This window comes from Piliocolobus tephrosceles, chromosome 1, assembly GCF_002776525.5.
Source record: "Piliocolobus tephrosceles isolate RC106 chromosome 1, ASM277652v3, whole genome shotgun sequence".
Classification (NCBI taxonomy): Eukaryota; Metazoa; Chordata; class Mammalia; order Primates; family Cercopithecidae; genus Piliocolobus; species Piliocolobus tephrosceles.
In genome coordinates this window covers 8,894,187-8,919,079 of record NC_045434.1, presented here as the reverse complement: position 1 = coordinate 8,919,079, position 24,893 = coordinate 8,894,187, and the positions used below count along the sequence as shown (strand labels likewise).

The window sequence follows — 24,893 nt, the reverse complement described above, 5'->3', positions numbered from 1 at the left end:
TTCTTTTTTCTTTATTTTCTCAACCATATGCTCACTATGACAGGAAAAAAAAAAAGATTTACCTCCAGGCATAGACTTGCAAATAGGTCTAATAATCTTTCTGAGTTTCCTTCACTGCTAAATGTTACATCTCCTTATATGACTATGGATCAGTCCCTTAACCTCTTTAAGCCTTATTTTCATCCTTCATAGTATGGGCTTTTAACATCAGCCTGTCTCATAAAGTTGTGAAAACCAAACAAAGTGGTCCATAAGACAGTATTACGTTCATTGTTAAGAGCTATTCTGTGGAAGTTAAGATGGCAGATCTCACAAGTAGCATCATCTCAATATAAGAGACTGATAACATGAGGTGTTGATACATATCATTTATAATAATATATGGTGTGAATGACTGATAGGGCCATCCCCCCGCCCTTGGACAGTGTTCATGAAAAACCAGAGCCAGACCATAGTTAATGTGGAAAAATCAGGTTTTATTGAGGAACTATTACAACAGGGGGAAAGAGACCTCAGTGTAGAACTGGGATCACTTCCGAACACAACGTGGACAAGTGGGGATGTGTAGCCAAGGAGCCGCCTGGAGTCAGCGGATGGAAAATTCCTGAGAGGAAGCCTCATGAGTAAGGGGGATTCCTAGGAAACAGGCCTTTGGGGATTCTAGCTACAGACAGTGCAAAGTGAGCAGATGCCATCTGGGGGATGATGGGGAGTGAGGAATTTGATCAGACACAGAAGGGGATCAGATATTGAGAGTGGGGAATTCTGGATAAACCGACTTAGCAGGAATCTTGCTACAACTGAGTGATGCAGAGACAGAAACGGAAGTACCAACGTAGGGGCCTGCTTGGGAAGGAGCTTCAGAAGGGCCTGACTGAAGTTTGGTCAAGGACGGAGTCTTTGTCGAAGAGCCAAGCTGGTTGCAGATGGGAAGGAGGGGAAGGTGGTTGCCTCTTCAGATACAGAGGCCTCTGCATGTAGATACCAGAAAGGCTGGTTGTCAAAAATGGTCTGAACTTACAAGAGCTCTTTTAGCATTCTGCCCTTCCCCTTATCCAGTAGTGGAAAATAAGACACATCCACTTAAAGAGCAAGATAAAAGCAAACAAGCAGGCATAGAGGAGAGTTTCTATGGAGGATCAGAGGAAGGAGTGATTGCCTCTGCTCGTGTGTGTGCAGGGCTTCAGAGTCAAGACTGTTCTGGTTGGCCTGGGGGATAAACAGAATCTTGAGAGAGTTGCAATCTTTTTGGAGGAAATAGCAAGAGAGGAGAAAAACAAAACAAACAAACAAACACAAAAACAGGCAGCAAAGCTTGAAGCACATGAAGAAAGGGTAAAGAAGCTTCTTTTTAATTATTTTAAAATTTTTATGATACAGGGTCTTGCTCTGTTGCCTAGGCTGGAGTGCGGTGGCACCATCATAGCTCTCTGCAGCCTCAACTTCCCAGGCTCGAACAGTCCTCCCATGTCAGCCTCTTGAGTAGCTGGGACCACAGATGTGAGCCACCATGCCTGGCTAATTTTTGAAAAAATACTTTTTGGAGAGATAGGGGTCTCACTATGTTATTCAGGCTGGTCTCAAACTCCTGGGCTTAAGCAATCCTCCTGCCTAGGCCTCCTAAATCCTGGGATTACAGGTGTGAGCCACTGTAGCCAGCCAAGAAACTTCTTTGGAAACTCAATCGCACAGGATTGGAGAGAAGAATAGGTTATAAAAATAAGGAGGGAGTCAATTCTGAGGAACCTTGAGTGTTCAATTCCTACTTTTCCTATGATGAATAGTCACATACTGTTTTGTTTTGTTTTTGAGATGGAGTCTCACTGTGTCACCCAGGTTAGAGTGCAGTGCTGTAATCTCGGCTCACTGCAAACTTCGCCTCCTGGGTTCAAGTGATTCTTCTGCCTCAGCCTCCCAAGTAGCTGGGACTACAGGCACGCACCACCTCTCCTGGCTAATTTTTGTAATTTTAGTGAAGACAGGGTTTCACCATGTTGGCCGGGAAGGTCTCGAACTCCTGACTTCAGGTAATCTGCCCTCCTTGACCTCCCAAAGTGCTGGGATTATAGGCGTGAGCCACCACATCCGGCCCACATACTGTTTCTGAACTGGGAATGAACATAATCAGGGCTATGATATTGGAACATTCATCTGGCATCCATGAATGAGTTGGAGCAAAGCGAGAATAAGTGGAGAGACTAAATCAGAGGAGATATTTCAGTGGCCTAGGAAAAATAATAAGGCCCCGAGCTGGATTTGCAATACTGGAAATGTAAAGGAAAGGACAACAATTGGGACACGTCCCTTTCTCATAGGTTCACATTTACTTTTTCATGTCAACAATAAGCCACAGTATTATAAGAAAATAAAAATAATTCATCTGCTACTGGACGTTGTTCTTACCGAGTTCCATCTTTAGATATGTTTTTTATTAAAGTTGTGAGAAGTACAAATATACTAGTTACTTGTTCTATTTTTATGTTCTTGTGCAGGGAAAGAGGAAAAGGAAGAGTTCTATTCATGTGTCATACTCTGAGACTTGTGGTAGTTTGCTAATTATAAGTTCTATTGTCTTGGTCTCAAAAGGAATTCAAATGCTGAACCAAGTATAGTAAGGTCTCCCAGACCCCAGTGATTACACAGCTGCAAAATTTGTAGCCGAAATGTCATCCTGTCTTAGTATTTTTGCAGGCCAAAAGGCCAAGCAAAGTCAAGTCAAACTGTTTCTCATGTCTTACAGAGATGTACAAGACCTAACAATAGAGCTCAAGGCTTCATCAAAAACTTTAGTCTCTTCTTTGACCTCCTGGACTATGGGCTGAGTCAGATTTTTTGCGTCTGTTGAATGGGAGATAATCTTACTTTCACCTATTGCTGCCTTTCTAACACAATCTATTTGAGGTCCCTAGTTTCAAGGTATTTTCATAGAGCCCCAAATTAAACGTATTTTGGATAACCTTATGCACATGGCTCTGGGCCAGCTCTTTCTCTAAGTATAATTTTTTAAGCAAAGGATTGGGTGCTTTCATCTCACTTTCTCTAAGACCTTACTGTCCATCTGGCTTTTCATCTCTGAAGTTAGTTTGTTGTCCTGGACAATCAGTATAATATCAGTATAATTTTGAAACACGTCACCTGTATGGACAATCTTTCTAAAGGCTTCCAAAGTAATGTAAAATAAACAATTGATTTCACATCAATTGCCCTTTTTGTAAAAATAAGTATTAAGAAAATACAAAGAAAAAGAAGAGACATGAAAATATTGGTCTTGGCAATAGCAAAGATGTGGAACTAATCCAGGTTTCCATCAATAATTAGATAAAGGAAACGTGATACTTTTGTACACCATGGAATACTATGCAGCCACAAAAAAGAACAAAATCATGTCCTTTGTGGCAACGTAGATGTTGCAATTATCCTAAGTGAATTAATGCAGGAATAGATACCCAATTACTGTATGTTCTCACTTATAGGTGGGAGGTAACATTGGGTACAAACGGGCACAAAGAAGGAAAGGATAAATCCCAGAGATCCCCAAATGGGAGGGGTAGGGAAGAGGGGGAAAGAGTTTAAAAATTACTTCTGGGTTACTATGTTCATTATTTGATAGATGGGATCATTAGACACCTAAACCTCAGCATTACACAAGATACTTGTGTAACAAACTTGTACAGGTACCCCCCACCGAATCTAAATTTTTTCAATAAAATATTTTTTTAAAGAAAGGCTAGATGTGGTAGCTCATGCTTGCAATCCCATCACTTTGGGAGGCAGAAGGGGAAAATCACTTGAGCTCAGGAGTTCGAGACCAGTCTGGGCAACATGGCAAGACCTCATCTCTGCTAAAAACAAAACAAAACAAAACAAATTAGCTGGTGTGGTGATATGCACCTATAATCCCAGTTACGTGGAAGGCTGAGGTGGGAGGATCACATGAGCCCAGATAGTTGACACTGCAGTGAGTCATGATCACACCATGGCACTCCAACCTGGGCACCAGGGCGAGACCCTATCTTAAAAAATAAATAAAATAAGATAAAATAAAATTAAAAATTTTGGTGTTGAGGTTATAGGTGATTTAAATTATTTTTTAATTTTTTAACATGTTTGGTAATGAAAATATTACATATATGAGTTAACAAATATATTATTATAAAACATGTTTTTCCAACCAGCGCAATCATACTTTATTTTTATAATTTATTTGTTTTATTTCCAAAAGATATATTCCTTGAAATATGTTGGTGATTGTGCATATAAAAGAGTTCTTTACTTCTATACCAACGGTTCTCAAAAATTTGGACTTCAAAATAATTTAGAAAACTGACATAGAAGTATGAACCTAAGGCCGGGCACGGTGGCTCAAGCCTGTAATCCCAGCACTTTGGGAGGCCTAGACGGGCGGATCACAAGGTCAGGAGATCGAGACCATCCTGGCTAACACGGTGAAACCCCGTCTCTACTAAAAAATACAAAAAACTAGCCAGGCGAGGCGGCGGGCACCTGTAGTCCCAGCTACTTGGGAGGCTGAGGCAGGAGAATGGCGTAAACCTGGGAGGCGGAGCTTGCAGTGAGCTGAGATCCGACCACTGCACTCCAGCCTGGGCGACAGAGCGAGACTCTGTCCCCCCACCCCCCCCCCAAAAAAAAAAAAAAAAAAAGTGTGAACCTTTGGCTTTGAAAATAAGGGTCATTAAAAGAAGCAACTAATCTTTGCTGTCAACATTTTTAAGAAAAAGAAAGGATGTTGTAATGCTATACTGGTACAAAAGACCTAGTCTTAGAATTTAAATAGGGTCCTTCACAATAAAAGCCAACAGGTACATTTACACACACTTGGATATTTGTATATGTGCATACCATTTCAAATCCAGTAAAGCTGTATATACTAACATTACATTGCACAAAATTATTTTTGGAGTCTCCCAGTTTGCAGTGGAATGTGAAGAGGAGCTGGAACACCCGAAATGTCCTAATGCTCTCTCTACATTACTGCCCTTGTGAAACTGTCCAGTTTTACATAAGCATGTTGAAGAAAATGAAAACAATAGTCTTAATACTATTTCACTCAGTTTGGAATGTTCCAGGTAATTTACCTGAAAGTGAGAGAGACCAAAGAACAACTAAGTACTCTGCCAAAATTTTCCCCCTGCAGAGCCTGGCATTATGAAGTTGAGCTGACAAAGAAGGTTCAGCAGTTATGGGCTTTGATGACTCAACACAGAAAAGTCAGCAACAACTAATATGAACTCTTCCACAAGGTTGCTACAAGAACAGGCATTTGCAAAGCTTTCTTTCTTAATTGCCTTTTTATATTCTGACATTTTTCCCTCCATCAGAAATATCTTAGACATTAAATCTCCATGACAAAACCACTTGAATACCCATTTTGATCCTGTGATTTGAAGTATGGAGAGGAAAATCATTGAATCTGAGAAAAATGTTCACATTTATAGGTGCCCTTTAAAATTTAGCAGAATTACATTAATAACATCATCTGTTTCCAATGCCCTCACTTTGTGGGCTTCATTTATCTCTTACATAATTAGTACAACTACATCATTCTTCGCAATTGTTTGGAGAGACATTGCAATTGGAAGTTTTAATCTTTTTTACTCTGACAGCTACATTGTTGTAGGATTTCTGGAAAAAAAAAAAAGTGAGAACAATGGAATGCACTTTTTGGGGACTATTTTTAAGTGGTCCAGTCTGTGCCTTTCTTGTTAATTTTAATTTGAAATTTCATAATTTGCTCTTTTGATAGTTTTCTCTCTCAAAGAAAGAAAAGTTCCTGAGACTGAGAGTTAGGTGTCTAATAAATATGAAACTAGCTATTGAGATCTTGTCTTTTAATCTGAGTGATGGATTGACTCTTTGGGCTTCAAACAATAAAGCGAGTTTACTATCCTAAAAGAAATCTGTTAGCTTTAAAATGGGCTTCCTCTGTTTGACTGACAATACGATTTTGATGTTGTACCAAATTTAAAAATAGTTTGTATTTCTCATAATAACTAGTAGGTTGAATAGTGGGTGTTGTGATGGAAAATATCCTGAGGTGTCTTTGGACTCAACTAGAAGCCCAGGATCCAATTCCTGGGCTCAATGTCAAGATTGATTTGTGATACCTGCAAGATGCAGAAGAGCCAAGAGTTGCAACATGAGGCCAGGGAGTTGGCATGCCTAATGCAAGATCTCATGGTGCTTTCTGTAAGTGCAGACTTTACATCTTGAATATATGGTTGCCCAAAACATCTAGTATATTGGGACCTAATAAATAATAACTTACTGATTGATTAAGGACTCTGCACATTATCAAAGATTTTTAGAAACTAAAAGCTGAAGAGTCATGAAAAGCAACTGTATACCTTCAAGAACATCATCTCATAGCTTCTTCAAGATAATTTTATTGATTTGATGATTTTTTTTTTTTTTTTTTTTTTTTTTTGAGACAAAGTCTTGCTTTGTTACCCAAGCTAGAGTGTAGTGGTACGATCTTGGCCCACTGCAACCTCCACCTTCTGGGTTCAAGCGATTCTCCCACCTCAGCCTCCTGAGTAGCTGGAACTACAGGTGTGTGCCACCACACCTGGCTATTTTTGTATTTTTAGTAGAGACAGGTGTCACCATGTTAGCCAGGCTGGTCTTGAACTCTTGACTTCAAGTGATCCACCCACCTTGGCCTCCCAAAGTGCTGGGATTACAGGTGTGAGCCACCGTGCCTGGCCCTGGTTTGATTTTTAATAAATCCATTCCATATTCACATTGTGAAAACACTTTAACTTCTTTATTCTCAGTGGTTGTTTTTCCTTTTGCTCAAAGTTAACAGGTATGAGTTCCAACATCTTCTGCTTTATATTCTCTTTCTGTACATGTTCTCTGCTCCCTGTGTCTCTGGGGAGAAAGAAATGTTTTCTCTTCATCTCTAAGTTAGCCACTTCTCTGCTGTTATCTTCTTTTGGTTGGGATCTTGCCATCTGAGTCGTTCCCAAGATTTCCAATAACAGTAATGTCTCCCTCTTGTCTGGAGGAAGGACTGGCAGATCCCTATGGATTTATATGGGCAAATTCCACTTCCCTTCACTCTGTGTCTCTCCTCCAGCCACTGTCCCATTCCTCCCGTTCACGGGTGCATCTCTAGTCTCTGGACCCCCTTCTCAAGGGAACTTTCCATGATGAAGGAAATATTCTGTCTGTACTATCCAGTGCAGTAGCCACCAAGCACTTGTGGTTATTGAGTACTTGAAATGCAACTAGTGGCACTTGAAGAAGGGAAATTTTAATTCTTTTTTTAAATTTCAATTGGAAATGTCACACTTGGCAAGTGCTTACCATAATGGACAATAAACATCTGCTTCAGATTTCTTCAACTGAACCCCAGAAAATTATTTAAGTGTATCTCCCCAACTCTCCAAAGGATAGTGCATAACTAGTACCATTCCAACATGTGTAGAGGAGAAGTTAGCTCATTACCTACAGTGGATACCTGAGGGCATTAGGACTTTATTCTCTTTATTTCAGTAACTGAGGTTATCCTCTCATACTCATTGAAAGAGGAAGTCCAAATGTCTGCCATTTGCAAAGACCATCAGTGATCTTTGTAAGTTTCTCATTCTTAATTTCTAACTGTCCTGTTTTTCTTTATTTATTAGAGACAGGGTCTCACTCTCTTGCCCAGGCTGGAGTGCAGTGGTATCATTATAGCTCACTGCAGCATCCAATTCCTGGGCTCAAATGATCCTCCTGCATCAGCCTCCCAGGTAGCTGGTGCTACAGGCACATGCCATCATGCTCACCCTTGCCAATGGTTTTTGTTTTGTTTTGTATTGTTTTTTGTAGAGATGGGGTTCTCACTGATTTGGTCAGTCTGGTCTCAAACTCCTGGCCTCAAGTGATCCAGTCTCCCAAATACTGGGATTACAGGCATTAGCCATTACACCTGTCCCTAACTCTCCTCTTTAATGAAATTGATTACTGTCCTCCAAATGTTACTTTTACTTTTCTACTTTTCAGCCTCGTATTATACTATCTCCTCAGCATCTTAACAACCTTCTTCTTTCCTACACTTACCAAATCACATACATCTCTTCAGGGCTCATGGTCTAGCTCTTCTGACAAGCTTCCACAGAGCAAATAAGCCTAAGATAAGTGTAGTCCTTAGTCTAGATATGTTAAAAAACTTATTGAACTCTTACTATATTCCAGACAATTATGCAAGATGGATAGAGTGGTTAGTAATGATAATAATAAATTAATATGGCTGGGCACAGTGGCTCATGCGTGTAATCCCTATACTTTGGGAGGCTGAGACAGGGGGATCACTTGAGGCCAGGAGTTGGAGACCAGCCTGGCCAATATGGCAAAACCCAGGCTCTACTAAAAATAAAAAACAATTAGCCCAGTATAATGGTGCATGCTTGTAATTCCACCTACTCTGGAGGCTGGGGTGCAATTGCTTGAATCTGGGAGGTGGAGGTTGCAGTGAGTTGAGATCGTGCCACTGCACTCTAGCCTGTCTCAAAAATAATAACAACAATAGTAATAGATTAATATTTGTTGAAGACTTCTTACATGTCACATACTCTTCCAAGCTCTATGTGTGCATGGTTTCATTTACTTCTCATGATTACCCAGTGAGATAGATATTACTATTATATCACTTTCACAAATGAGAAAATGGAGGCACATAGAAATAATAACATGCCCCGGTCTCCCGATCAGTAAGTGACAGAAGGGTCCTGCTTGTACAGTTAAATCCCAGCACCTGCCAATTCTTCTTAATGCTCAACAGAACTAAAGAACTCCTATTCTTAAATGTCTTCTACTTTTATTTTGATGTTAGTATTTGCATTGTGATTATGCTTTTGTTACTAAATGTCACATACATAGGCTACTCTTCTCAATAACATTATAAACTTTTAAGGTAGAGACCAAAGTGTCTGCTCCTTTGCAGTCTTAGCAAGCACTTAACAACATATTTTAGGCAGTATGTTTCAAATTATGGATATGGCTGATTAATTAGCTTTAGGTTCTAAACTCAGTTTACTGTGTTCACATCCAATTTTTTAATGAAATAGAATGCAATAATAAACAGTGGCACACCTATGCAATGGAATATTTGGCAATAAAAAGAATGAGCTGTCATGTCATGTAAAGACATGGAGGATCCCTAAATGGATTTTGCTAAGTAAAAGCAGCCAGGCTTCAAAGGTTATATACTGGATGATTCTGACAATGTGATATTCTGGAAAAGGCAAAACTGTGGAGACAGTAAAATGATGACTGGTTAAGAGTTAGCATAGAGGGAGGGATGGATAGGTTGGAGCATGGGGTATTTTTAAGGCAGTGAAACTATTTTGTATAATACTGTAATGCTGGAAACATCATTATAGATTTGTCAAAATCCATAGAATGTACAACACAGAGAGTGAACCCTAATTTAAACTATAGACTTTAGCTGATAGTAATATATCAATATTGGTTCATTTGTTGTAACAAATATGCTACATTAATGCGAAGTATTAGTAACAAAGGAAACTGTGTGAGAAGGGAGAAAGGAGAGATAGTATATAGGAACTCTCTGTAGTTTCTGTTCTACTTTTCTGCAAACCTAAAACTACCATAAATAATAAATAAATAATAAAGCCTATTAATATAAAAAAAAACAGAATAGAGTAGAATGTATCTAAGCATATCATGCATTGTGAGGATAAAAACTGTTTAAGGAAATATCTGTTTCAGTTTTAGATACGTGTGTATATGTGTGTGTGTGTGTGTGTGTGTATCTTACTTTGGATAAGAGGTTAAAAAAGTTTGAAAGCCATCGTTTTAGAGATTATTGCAAACATGCTTCTTATTTGTCAGCTGACTGAAACATTGCGTAGAGTTCTAGTAATGATTGCAAACCTGCCTCCCATAAGCAGGAAGAGTCCTAGTAGATATGAAGTGTGATGGACATGTCTGTTTTTTGAAATGACTGTACATGATGGTTGTAGGAGACTTTATGAAAACCTTTAACCTTGGGAAGTAAAATTAACCCAAATGATGTGGATGGCAACATGTATTTTGTCAAGGCATTCATTTATCAGTATTTCTGATTTGGTATGGTAACACCCTAGTCAATTTTTGATAAAATATTGGGAGTAACTTAATTTTTCTTTTGAGTACAGCACAATTGAATTATAGCCTCAAAACAATATCAAGCCTAATATGTAGGAAATTCTTAAAATAACCTGCCCCACCATTGTCTCCTAGACTTACTCAGGACAGGTATCCAGAAAGTACAATTTTCTAGTAACTTGACAGACTCAAGTTAATAGTTTTCTGCAATGGATATTAATAAATGTAGGAGTGTTTATTTGGTGATATTGTTTTTGGTCGTTTTTCCCTCCTCCTCCTCCTCCTCTCCTTCTCCTTCTCCTTCTTCCTGCTTCTCCTTTCTCCTCTTCCTTCTCCTTTCTTCCTTCCTTCCTTCTCCTTTCTTCCTTCCTCCTCCTCCTTCTTTCTCTTCCTCTTCTTCTTCTTCTTCTTCTGTTTTTTAAATCTCTCACATGTATTTTCGAAGCAGTGATTGGGAAGCAGAAGGTCTCAGTCAGTCGGGGCTGTCCTGGTGCCGGGCAGCTCTAATGTTGGGGCTAAGGAGGTGCCTCTGTTCTGCCCCCTCTGCTGTCTACTGCCCTTCACTCTCACCTGCTTTGCATGTCTCTGCCTGCCCCCCACCCTTTTCTAGCAGATCACTAGCAGAGCTTTGGCTTTTACCTGAGCTAACTTTAGAGCTTTTGTCTTCTCAGGTAACTCAAAATAATTTACACCCTGGATTTTGTGAACAGTTTGCTGAACTCCCGAGTTTCTACAATTCCCATTAAACACATCCATATGTCTTTTTCCTGTGGCACATCCCCTGGAGAGGGAAAGCTGAATGTTCCCTGTGACAGCCGACTGAAGGAGATCTTGTCTCATGCTGGTGCCGTCAGAGTCGATGGCATAGATTCCTAAGATAAAGGAAGAATACACACTAGTAAATTAATTTGTAGTGTACTGCCCCCTTATTTTTAGGCCTGTTTGTATTGTTAAGGCAGAATAACTAAAACTGAAGCTTTATTTATTAGGTTTCCAAATGAAACCAGTTAGGCTTAAATCTGAGACTGGAGTTGAACAGTGCCAATGTACTCGTAAATGTTGTACAACACAAATCTAAATACATGCATTTTGCACTTTGCTAATTGTAGGATGCGCTTACCACTTTCACTATTCCTTTAGACACTTAAAAAATACATATTCCTGGGCCTTACCTCAGGCCTCCTGAATTAGAATCACTGCAGTGGTACCCAGAAAGCTGTCCCTTTAAAGAAATCTCAGGAAATGTCTGATGATTTCACATGGCTAGGGAACCAGCAGGATGAAATGTTGGTTGGTAAGTGATCCATTTAAATATCAAAACAATTTTCTAAAATATGTGTAACACTTAAAGAAAAAGATTAACATTTTTTTTCTTCATCAGGAAACCAAATTTCCCAAATGGGATACTGAAATTTATCCTCTGGGTCTTCCTCCTAGTTTCCATGAAGAATTAAAAGCTACCAAAATTCCATTTTAGTCTTCGCTTTAAAAATATTTTTAAGACATCAGAAAGCAGTAGATGACTATTCATTCATCCAAGAACCCTCTTTGCCTACAAATATTTACATAGTCCTTCTGAGCATAAAGCATTATCTTCGTGTAAGTCATCCTGTTAAATCCAGCTCTATGAGTGCATGTGCATAGCTTGGGAAGGAAAAGGCTTTCACTCCATGTCTGATTTATCACTGATTCAATGATCCAACAGTATCAAAGGCATTGTTAAAAGTCCTGCTTTTGTGTGGCATGGTTCTTTGTGCTCTTGAATGAAAGTGACAGACACCAATGTGTTGCTTCCTTAGCACTCACGGGGTGTCCTACATACCTCTAAAATACTTTCCAAAACTTTTCTTTTGGTTTTTATTCTGCAAGATGGAGAAAACAGTTGCCATTGCACTTTTGGAAAAGGACCTGTATAGTTTGGAAAGTTTCTTGTTTTTTCTCTTACCCCTGATCTTGAGAATCTCTCCTGGTGAGCTCTAGGCCCCTTTCTTTCCTCTTAGTCTCATAAGAAGATGGTGAGTCCCCTGTGGCCACACCTGGGAGTTGTCCAGTCTCCCTCCCTGGGTAGCACCCTCTCTGGGACTCTAACCCCTCTCACTCCTGTCCTCCCCTATGATCTCCTGTTACCCTCTTTGAAGCCTTTCTCTTCTCATGTTTCAGTGTTGCACATCTGTGGTGGAGAAATCCAATGCCTTGTAGACAAGGCCCATTCTCACTGTGGGTCTTCCTGGCTTCTCAGCGTACTTCTTGTCTACCTTTCACCACAGTTCGGTCTACTCTTGATAGCAGCTTTGCTAAAAGTTCCCTCTCCCTTCCTGTCCCTTCAAACCAATGTTCTCCTAGAGAACCCATCACCTGCTGTTCAGAGGAACCTAGAATCCACATATCTGCAGCCCAGACCCCTGCAGCAGATCTGTGTGCTCATTCTCCCATCAAGCCACTGGTCTCTGGAAAAGAATGGTGCCTTCCATGACTGTGTTCACTTTTGCCCATCCTCTCTCTTGTCCTTTTAGCCTGATTTCTTACGCTGGCATTTCCAACATTAAAAGTTAATTTTTTTCTGAAAGAAAAAAAAAAAAAAAAGACTTTTTCTAGACCTTACCTCCCTGTCTTCTTCAACTCATTCAAAAAGACGTTGAGTGCCTACTGTATGCCCAGTGCTCTCTCCTGTAATCAGTGGCCATTTTTCTGCTTTCTCTGAGCTGCTAGGATTCTCAGTATTGTCTGTCCTTCTGCCTTGGTCCCTCTCATCTTGAATTTATTGCCACTTTGCACGTACCCTTTAATTACCTTGAACCATTCGCCTTAAAGGTTATCAGTGAACCCTTCTCCTTTTTAATGGAAGCTATTTTTTCCTGGTTTTTCTACCTGAAAACATAGAATTTGAGGCAATTGTTACTTTTCGGTTTTTTTGAAATGTTTCTTTTTTATTATTATTTTTTAAGTTCTGGGATACATGTGCAGAACATGCAGGTTTGTTACATAGGTATACATGTGCCATGGTGGTTTGCTGCACCCATCAACCCATCATCTACATTAGATATTTCTCCTAATGCTATCTCTCCCCTAGCCCCTCGCCCCCCAACAGGCCCCAGTGTGTGATGTTCCCCTCCTTGTGTCCACATGTTCTCATTGTTGAACTCCTAATTGTGAGTGAGAACTTGCAGTGTTTGGTTTTCTGTTCCTGTGTTAGTTTGCTAAGAATGATAGTTTCTAGCTTCATCCATGTCCCTGCAAAGGGCATGAACTCATCCTTTTTTATGGCTGCATAGTATTCATGGTATATATGTGCCACATTTTCTTTATTGAATCTATCATTGATGGGAATTTGGGTTGGTTCCAAGTCTTTGCTATTGTGAATAGTGCTGCAGTAAACATACATGTGCATATGTCCTTATAGTAGAATGATTTATAATCTCTTGGGTATATACCTAGTAATGGGATTGCTGGGTCAAATGGTATGTCTGGTTCTAGATCCTTGAGCAATCACCACACTGTCTTTCATAATGGTTGAACTAATTTACACTCCCACCAAGAGTGTAAAAGTGTTCCTATTTCTCCACGTCCTCCCCAGCGTCTGTGGTTTCCAGATTTTTTTTTGGTGGGGGGAGTGGCTTATGGAGTCTCACTGTCACCCAGGCTGGAGTGCAGTGGCTTGATCTTGGCTCACTGCAACCTCCACCTCCCAGGTTCAAACAATTCTCCTGACTCAGCCTCCTGAGTAGCTGGGACTACAGGTACCTGCTACCATACCCAGCTTTTTTTTTTTTTTTTTTTTTTTTTTTTTGTATTTTTAGTAGAGCTGGGGTTTCACCATGTTGGCTAGGCTGGTCTCAAACTTCTGACGTCAGGTTATCCACCCACTTCAGCCTCCCAAAGTGCTGGGATTACAAGCATGAGTCACTGAGCCCAGGCTGTTGCTTATTTCTTGACAATGCCACCAATAATATCTCACAATTATGTGTTCTTCCACTTTCTCCTGTTATTTCCTGGTTTTGTGGCTGGATTTTTCTTTTCCACCACCCGCCTCCTAAGGTAGTTAACGTTTTCTGAGACTGAGCTCTCTGCCCCTCCCATTAGACAGTCTCTCTCTCTTTCACAATATCAACTTTTGTTTTAGCTCCAGGGTGTACATGTCAGGTTTGTTACCTGGTTATCCTGTGAGATGCTGAGGTTGGGGGTATGACGGATCCCATTACCCAGGAAGTGAGCATAGTGTCCAACACCTCGTTTCTCAACATTTCCCCTCTCCTCCCCGCTCTGGGAGGCCCAGTGTTTACTGTTGTCATCTTTATGTCCATGAGTACACAATGTTTAGCTCCCACTCACAGGGAGAACATGCAGTATTTGGGTTTCTGTTCTTGTGTTAATTCACTTAGGATAATGGCCTCCAGCTGCATCCATGTTACCACGAACAACACGATTTGTTCTTTTTTATGGCTGCGTGACACTCTTTTCTTCTTAATCTGCGTCTCCTCTCAAATCAGTCTGTTAGCTGTTGTGCAGGTAGGTCATCTTTATATTTCCATTTTTTAATGATTTCTCCATGGCTTAATTTCTTTGTGTCACAAATTGCTTATATTGCCAGCTGAGCAAGCCACCTTCACAGCTTATACAGCATCTCTACAACACAGATTTGTTTACTACAGTCTCCTAAAATCCATACACACATACACCCAGCATAGGCACATTCCTTTTTCTTTTAATCTCCAAAGCATTACCGTTCCCCTGCCTTATAAAAATAGGTGGAGGATCTCCTCTTCTCTGTCCAGTCAGGTGAGATGTCTGGTCCAATGTCCCTCATATCCCACACAGACCTCAGCATCCAAGTCCACTGCCGTGTGCAGAGACTTGTGCAGACATCTCATATGCAGTATTACAAGGCCTTTTCTCTCCTACATCCTATCAGGACAGCTTTTCCTGATCACCGGCCTCAACACTCTCAGCAATGGACTCATGTCACTCCACTTTTGGACAGCTCTTCACTGTGAGCCCAGATAGGAAAGTTTAGACTCCATGAAGAAACTGAAGCTCAAGGGGGAGAATTAAGTTCTCAAAGAAGCACCTCTTCACCCTTTCCCTTTTCACGTGCTACCTCCTATAAGTGCACATGCCCTGGTCAAGCTGTCTAAATATGCTCTGTGCTACAGGCTTCCGGATGTTTTTCTGTATGCATGAATCCCCTTATCTTGAACGTCTGCCTGTCAAAACTCTACCCAGCTCTTCAGAATCCAACACAAATCACCTTTCTCTGTCATGTCCTTTGTTTTCCCATACCTGATAGGAACGGAATCATCCATGTGTGCTCTTGTACCTTTGTAACTCTATTACAAACCCATTTTTCTCCTACGACTTAAAAGCAATATGCAATAAGTGTTTTGTTTTACATTGCTTTTTGGAAATTGGTGCAGACTCCATGCAACCTAATTTTATTAAGAATTCAGTACTGCTTAGAAGTGTTCTCTTTTTTTATCACTTAAGGTCAAATACACGTTTGTTTTTTTTGTTTGTTTGTTTTTGTTTTGAGACAGAGTCTTGCTCTGTTGCCCAGGCTGGAGTGCAGTGGCATGATCTTGACTGACTGCAACCTCTGCCCCCCAGGTCCAAGCAATTCTCATGCCTCAGCCTCCTGAGTAGCTGGGATTACAGGCTTGAACCACCGCCTGTAGTATTTTTAGTAGAGATGGGGTTTTGCCATGTTAGCCAGCCTGGCCTCGAACTCCTGAAGTGATCTGCCCACCTCAGCCTCCCAAAGTTCTGGAATTACAGGTGTGAGCCACCGTATCTGGCCCAAATACACTGTTAAAATTTGATGTGTCCCCCACTTCTTGAACCTCTTTTCCTATAATGTTTAGTCTAAGCATTGCTTCCAGATACCTTTTACATAAAGACCATCTCTGTCACTTCAGTCTTCCACTCAAAGCATTTTAATAACTCTGCATTGCTCTTGGGATAAAGTACAAGAAGATACAGTTAAAATGTAAAGGGACTGTGTCTAAAGGAAAATTAGAATTCTACAGTAATAGAATTGTATATTGTCCCTGTACAACTTGGGCTCAAACATTCTGATGCTTTGCCATTCTAGGTTAACATTAAAAAGAACTCTCAACTCATCTATAGTGTGTTGACTTCTGGAGAGCAGAATTCTAATTTATCACATCACAGTGTGATTGCAGAAGCTTATGTTCTTTGTTGGTGATTAGGATGTGTTTTCTTGTCCAGTCTTGCTCATTAGAAAGAAAGTTTGGGGTCTTATTCAGAGAACGAACCGGTAGTTCTAGGGATAATAGGATTGGGAGAAATGCCATATTCCACTTTACACCACACTAAGAAGCTGAAAGGAACATTAATTTCTTTAAAGGGCATCCCTGCCTACATAGTTGAACACTATCTTCTTTCTACATCTTTAATCAATGTCTTTTCTGAGTGACTTCATCCTGAGCTTCCATCTCACCGAAAATTCCCTGAGGCGCTGTCAGCATGGAGCCTGTTGATCCTTGGTGCCTGAGCTGGAATAGGCTGTACACTCCTGGACACAAACCCTACTCATATGACTCTTAGCTTGGAGCCAGCGCTCCCCGAAGTTAGGCAAGAGTTGTAATGCCTTAAAAGGGAAAGGTAGGGTGAAAATAATTAAGTCCAATATTCTTTCCCTTTTAAACTTTTTATACACTCCTTTCTTTGTCTTTGTTATGTGAATTTGACTTCTTTGTTCTGTTTCAGACAACTTGTAAGGACAAATTGTTACTCATCCAGTTAACAAAGTGGCGTTTCTCCACACGTTGTTGTTTTATTTTTTCCTTGAAAAGGGACTTATTTCTGCAGGCCTGGCATTACTATTTTGTTTTCTTCATACTTTGCTGGATGAAATGGTTAAGAGCACTAAGCATCATTATTATTTAATATAAAGAACCAGACTCAGATTTAACTAATTTTCCTCAAATGTTTAAGGTCTTCACCTACATGTGTCACCCAAGTTGATTCTAATATGAAAGGGACTGTTGACTGAAAGACAAAAGGGGAAAAAAATTCTAGAATGACATAGAAAAGTTAGAAAGACCCAGAAAGACTTTGTACATGACCAGGGGATAATAAGGTGGAAGGGGTTATATTAGACACCTCATTCTAATATACTAATTATAATATTGTCATTTAAAATGCAATCCACTATATTAAAAAAACATTTTGAATAGAAAGTTACAAGCATATTCAAAAGTAGAGAGAATAATATCATCAACCCACTATACCCATCTTGCGGCTTCAATAATTAGCAATATATGGCCATGGCCAACTCGTTTCTTTTACACAGCACTCCTTTCCCACAAACACTGGATTATTTTAAAAACAAACACAAGGCAAAAATATCTCTGCATGTACTAAATTAATATCCAATATTAAAGTTGACTCTTGAAATATGAGATTTTAGGAGATCAGTCTGATATTATAAAAGAATAAGAAGCCAGTTAAGGTTTTGTTTTAATCAACTATATTAAGGCATAATACATGTGCAATAACAAGCACTTATCTTAAGTGTATATTTGGATGAGATTAGAGAAATTTATCGATTATGTTACTACCACTAAATCAAGCCCTAACATATTTCCACCATCACGCCAATTTCTCTTATACCTCTTCCTAGTTGCTGTAAACACATGCCACCCCCAACCCAAGCCCAGAAAAAATGTTTTTCTGCTTTCTGGCCCATAGATTCTATTTCTTTTTTCTGGAGCTTTATAAAAATAAAATCCTATGTGAAGTGTTTTTGGGTCTGACTTCTTTTGCACAGTATATTTTTGAAATTTACATATATTGTGAACATCGGTAGTTCATCACTTTGTATTGCATCTTTAAAATTCCACTGCATGACTGTATCACATTTTGCTTATCCAGCCCATCTGAGGGATAATTGTTTTTTGTTTTTATGGAGATAGAGTCTCACTCTGTCACCCAAGCTGGAGTGCAGTGGCATAATCTCGGCTCACTGCAACCTCTGCCTCCCAGATTCAAGAGCCTCCCAGATTCAAGAAATTCTCATGCTTCAGCATCCCAAGTAGCTGGGATTACAGGCATGCTCCACAACACCCAGCCAATTTTTGTATTTTCAGTAGAGATGGGGTTTCACCATGTTGACCAGGCTGGTCTTGAACTCCCAGCCTCAGCTGATTTACCCCCCACCACCTCAGCATCCCAAAGTTTTTAATTGAGTTTTTTCTTGCCCAGTTTGGGGTGACTGTGGATAGTTTCTGTGAACATTCATATGCAAGTTTCTAAGTAGACTTGTATTTTTCACTTCTGTTTGACAAATAAGTAGGAGTATAATTGCTCAGCAGTATACATAAAGTATGTGTTTAGCTATATAACAAACTTTCCATTGTATGTTTTCTAAAGTGGTTGTACCACATTACATTCCCATCAGCAGTGTATGAGAGTTATAGTTGCTTCCCATCTCTGCCAACATAGATATACTATGTTGTTCTTAGCCATTCTTGCAGTATAAGACAGTATCTTATTGTGGCTTTCATTTGCATTTTCCTAATCACTAATTTTGTGTAGCATCTTTTTCATAGGATTACCAGATGCCTCAAATTCTAATCACGATTTCTTCAACTCAGTGAGGCAACCAGACTCACTGTGGCTTATCTTGTCTCTAGCCATTTTTGAGAAATTTCTCCAAAATAAAAAGCCCAGGCTGGGTGCAGTGGCTCACCCTGTAATCCCAACACCTTGGGAGACCATAGAGGGAGGATCATTTGAGCCCAAGAGTTTGAGACCAGCCTGGTCAACAGAGGAAGACCCTATCTCTACATTTTCTTTTGAATTATATGGATATGGTGATGCACTCTATAGTCCCAGCTACTTGGGAGGCTAAGGTTGGAGGACCCCTTCACCCTAGGAGGTGAAGCCTGCAGCGAGCCAGGATCACTCCAGTGCACTCCAGCCTGGGTGACAGAGCGAGATCCTGTCAAAAAGAAAAAATAAAGGCCCAGATGCAGCTTTTCCTTCTCACATTTATCACAGTTATGCACTGCCTGTTGTCCCATTATTGAAAACAGTTATTTTATTTTACTTATTTTTTGAGGAGGTGAAGTGGGGATGTAGGTTACACTTCATCCTGTTACTCTGCCTCGGATATAATTGGAAATCCAGATTAGTTTTGGAGAAATAATTTCTAAATTTTGTTTTTTTAGTTTATTAAGGGCCAAGCCTGGAAAAGTCAAGTCAGATTGTATGGAAGAGAATTCTTCAACTGATTACATCTAGCCTCAGTCTCTGATGTTGATAGAATATGTCACCAAGAAAGGAAAGGAAAATCATGCTTCCTTGCTGAATTTGGTGAATTCTGCAAAACAAGAATGACAGTGAAAGGGAGGAGACAAAGCAGTCTGAATCATGCCTCTCAGCTTTTCCACCTGGAATTTTATCCCAGAGAATGAAAGGCATGTTGGTAAAGATGAGTTAGCACAAGACAGGGATCTATTTCATATGTAGCCCTCTACTGATATTTTAGTGAACTTGGAAGCCCAGTCTGTCAGTCAGAGGAAAGCCTTACAACTTACTTTCCAGTATGGCGTAGATGGGACCCCAAGATAGCTAGAGGACTTGGCAATGAGGATGGCATGCCATCATACGGATGAAGGCAACTCTGTCCTGGGGGCTGCAGCACTCTAGGGCTCTGTGGGCATCACAGTCAGACCTCAGAAAAGGCCTCCTTGTCAGCAGGAGACAAGATGAGACCAAGAACAGAGATGTCTACCCAAGCTTACTAGGTCAAGAAAATGCAAATGGCATGCATGCAAGTGATAAACCTCACTGTCAATGTCAGCAGGGCTAGGAGCACCCAGATGGATAAGGAACCCCATGCCGTAGATCAGAGAAGACAATCAAATTCTGGAGACACAGACTCTTCTGTTCCTGAGTTCATTTAAACCATGCCTCTTTCTTCCCACCACACACACACACACACACACACACACACAGAGAGAGAGAGAGAGAGAGAGAAAGGGGTGGGGGAGAAAGAATGGGAAAGGAAGGTTAAGAGGCTAAATTATCCAAAGGAGGTCAAACGTTGCCTAAATTACATTTAACTTTGTGTTTCTTTTTTATACATGCAAGTATAAGCATAATGCAAGGGGAGGGGCAAGGGTTTGTGAATTTTAAACTATTTGTAAGATTTATAAACTTAGGGAGCTCCTTTGTTTTCTAAGAACTATTAACCCAGGAGGTGGGTAGTGCAGGTTCCCCACCTTCCTATCATGTCTAAAAGACAGGAGATTTTTTGAAGCACCAGATGTTAGAAGACACTGCCTGAAACTATCAAAGAGACCAAGACTAGAGAGATGTGAGTAGGGCACCATGTGAGACACATGATGAACTTCTTCTGGTTTACTATTCTTCCTACATGAGACAGAAGCAGCACCCCCAAATTAGCTTCAGTTTCTTCAAATGCATGTTCTTCCTGCCCGGCAGAAGACAGAATGGCTTCCCCGAGCTGGAGAACATGCTTGGGCCATGGCTTGATGCTTTCAAGCAAAGAATGAAGGAGTGGGAGAATTCTGCAGCTCAGCTCTTTTCTTTAGCTCCTTCCTTGTCCAGAGAATGGGGTAGGAATGGGATGGAGGGAAGGTGAGAAGGTGAAATTCACAGTGCAGAGTGGAAGATTGCTGATCATGCATTTAAAGTCATATGCAATAGCAATTCTGTCAACAAATCTTCCTATTACTGTAATCTTATTTCCCACTAACTCTTGTTATTATAAGAAATTAATTTTCATCATACTCTCTAAGTGTATGTCCTTCACCCCTCCTCCAATATCAAATAGTTAATAATGTAACGTAATAATATCGTATGTGCTTCAAACTATTTAACCATGCAAACACATATCCCACATATATCAGCTATGTTTTCTTTTTATTTCTGTGTTTATATTTTCACTCAATGTATATTTTAATGGGCATAATATAATAGTATGTTGTAAGAATGAGATTATGATTTTAATGTATTTATAATTACTCCGCCCTAGCATAACCAATTTCTTTTTTCTGAGCATCCTTTTAGTTTTTATTAACATATATGTAGTATCTATTTATCATCAGAGCATATAATTTTATGTTCTGCGTTTGTTATCATTTTTCTTATTGCTACCTATTTATCACTTAAGGCTACTTAATGAACCATACAATTTCTATACCCACATTTTCTTAAATGCTTTCCTGTTGGATATGCAAATAGTTTCTGTTATTCACTATTATAAATACAGATCGAGCAGCTCAAATCTGAAATCTAAAATGCTCCCAAATCCAAAACTTTTTGAGCACCCACATGACACTAAAAGGAAATGCTCCCTGGAACATTTTGCATTTTTGGATTTTTGGGTTAGGGATGCCCAACAAGTGCAAATATTCCAAAATCTGAAAAAAATCAGAAACCCAAAACACTTCCGATGCCAAGCATTTCAGATAAAGAATACTCAGTCTGTAATGTTACGGTGATCAGTTTCCTAGGAATGCCGTTTGGCTGACTTTAAATTATTTCCATGGAATAATTGGTGAGTGGGATTACTAGGTCCATAGATAGGATTATATTTAAGGACTCTTACTATAGATATGGGTCAGATTGGTTATTTGATGGGCTGTGCATATTTATAGGACCAGTAGAAAATATAAATTTATTAGTTCTTTTTGCAAGTCTCATCTTCATTTTTTGTTCTTTATGATTGCAGTTAATGTACATTGTACTTACTATTTGAGAATTAGTGTGGCTTAATTAGAAAAATCACTTACATATCAGACAAGCAGATTCAAATCCCAATTCAGGCCACTTCCTGTTGTATGTTAAGTGGATGAGCCTCTCACAAAAATAGTTTCTTTCAATGGCAAATTGGTAACAATAGTGTCTCCCTTGCAAGATTGTTGAAACGATTTGGTGAATTAATCAATGCCTAGTGTGTTCGTGGCCATACAGAAAATTATTACTCCTCCTCGCTGTCTCTGCTTCTCTAATTTTATCTACCTCCCCTCCCACTCCTGACTTCTTCTTGCATGGATTATCCATTCGATTTCTTTCGATACAAGGTTTTCTAGACTCCACCTTCTCATGCCAGAGTTTATGTTAATAGGGGTCAATTATCAATGTTCTCTAGAAACCTGATCTCTCGATAGCAAGTGCTGAATTCGGTTGCGAATCACTGAGGTCACTTCTGTTCACCCCGTGACTTTTCTTGTGTTCACCCAACCAAATGGAAAATACATTCAGAATTAATACATTTTCATAAATTGCTCATTTTTGAATGCTTTGCACAGTCCAATTTCTCTTTTAAACATCTTATCCAAGTTTTTGCCCTTAGGTTTCTCAGAGACTTTTTGATTTGTTTTTCTGCTTCTTTGTCTTCGTTTCAGATAATACTTCAGTTTAATCTTCTATTTGTTGCATCCTACCCAAGGACAACAAGCTTAATTGTGATAACAAGTGTAGTTTGTCAAGAAGTGCAAGACAAGATCATTGTTAGAAGTTACATCTCGGAATGGTACTACCATTTGGATCTTGTCTGTCTCATACCCAGTGTCTGTTTTCTAGGCATTATTACTCATTGTTGTCTGGAAATTGGTTTTTATCTTGAGGGAATTTGTAGTAAAAACTGCCTTTTAAAGCAATCACTCTTCTTTAAAGTCAAAAGTAATTTCTAATACGTTATAAGGTGTCAGAAAGGCTGTAACAAGCATACAGTTTTTCAACTGGAAAAGCATTAAAAATATCAAATTCTATCCTCTTTCATGAGGGTGAGGCAATTTGGGGACTGCCAAAAGATTTTCTAGTCTCTCATCTTCATGATAAGATATTGAGCTGTGTAGGAAATATTCTAAGCCGTTCCACTTTAGGAGTTTAAAAGAAAAAATGGGAGGGAGAGAAGAGGAAGGGGGAAAATTCCTCTGCAATCTTCCCAGCTTCAGCAACTGTATTTCACAACTCTGGAGAATCGCAGAGGCTCCTTTAGATATTATTTCACATGAGCCTTCCCTCATTAAGTGTCATAGAGAAGGTTTCTTCATTTTTGCATTATTAAGCCTGCTTTTCCCCTCATATCGATGCCACTATCCCTGTTTTTGCCTATTACAAATGAGTGCTAGCCTCTTTTTCTACCTGAATAGACAAGGCAGCTCAAACTTCTCATTGGCATCAAAGACCCTTGCCCCAGATGCTACACCAGCAAAGTTACTAAAGTACTAAGGATTTGAGAGGCAGAAATCACAAGGTTTGAGAGAAGCTCATATATAACAAGTATGCAGGGGAAATTTGAGGATCATACCCAGCTGGATTCAGACAAAATGACCAGTTTTTCTGTAGTTCCTGGACAGTACAAAGTAGCCTGGTATGTCTGCCATGTGTATTACAGAGAAGTCTGTTATTGAAATTCACAAGGTGAAAAATGTGGACCTGATCACAGTTGAGTGTGTCTGCCCCATGCTTGCATTTATGACATTGGAAGCAGGAAGGGTGAGATTGGAAACAGTCCATTTCTGCCCAGAGCTCACTCTGCAGCATGTAACAGCAAAGCACTCACTGTCAAGAAATCGTGTCTATCGTGGTCATACCACATTCATCATTGTGCCACATTTAACTTCTACAAGAATCCTGGCATCACAGCTCTCCTTGTGTTGTAAGGGGGACTGGCCCCCAGTTTTAGCCTCTACTCCAAGTCTGCACAAATCACCCTGTGGTATTGGGGAAGCTCCTTAACCTCAGTTTCCCCTAGCACATGGTAGAGGCGAACTTACACTGCCCAACCTGCAGAGAGATTGTGAAACCAGAATGAGATAATGTGTGCAAAGGATTTCGGAACGAGTTTCAAATTCTGAAACTTCTTGGGGTGTATGCTTTCATTTGTGCCGTTAGTCTGATTTGCAGTCATTTCCATCTATAAAAGGATGTTCTGCCACATCATGCGTGTAAGTTTGATTTTCCTCATCTTGTTATGAGCCCCCATTGGGGCAGCTTTTAGAACATGCCATTCCCCCTCACAGCCTCCTGCAGGGGAGCATGACAGCTCGTTCTGTTTCTCCTCCCTCCCCATCCCATTTCCCTTTGTCTGTCCATCACTCTCCTACACTGCATATAAGACTCAGGTTAAAGACCCTCTGCTCTGTGACATCGCCTTCTTATCTCTCTGCACCTTGGACTGGCAGTGATTTAGCTTTCCACATCCTAGATGGGAGTGATCTACATCTAACTTGGCTTTTTGAGAAGAAGACCAAGCCTCTACTTAGTATTTTAACCCAATACCTGCTTTATATTATTTGCTTTGGAAATAGTGATGGAAATGATGAGTGAATGTCAAATACTTGTTGCTATGAAATAAGTTGAATCGGTAAAGTGAGCGATTCTTAAATTACTTGGTATAAAACGTTAGGGGGAACTCATACTATTTGTGTCTGTTTTTGTGCTGCTCTAACAAAATACCACAGACTGGGTAATTCACAATCAACAGACATGTATTGCCTTGTAATTCTGGGGGCTGGGAAGTCGAAGATCAAGGCACCTGTATCTGGCCTTCTTGCTGAGTCGCCACAAAGCGGGAAAATGCTCTGTCTTCACATGGCAGAAGGCAGAAAAGCAAAAGAGGAAAAGAGGGAGAAGGGAGACACTCAACGTTTTGTAACAGCATTCTCTCACCCATGAGGTCACAGCCCTCGTAGCTTAATCACCTCTTAACGGTCCCACCTCTTACTACGGTGACACTGGCAATTACATTTCAGTATGAGTTTTGAAAAGGACTGTCGTTC

At 40.0% G+C, this 24,893-nt stretch overlaps 1 protein-coding gene across 10 annotated transcripts in view; it reads left to right on the top strand.

Annotated features, from left to right (window-relative positions):
• Window positions 1–24,893, top strand: part of CHRM3 (cholinergic receptor muscarinic 3) — a 521,589-nt gene that overhangs the window by 255,074 nt on the left and 241,622 nt on the right. The gene's annotated exons all lie outside the window — the stretch shown is intronic.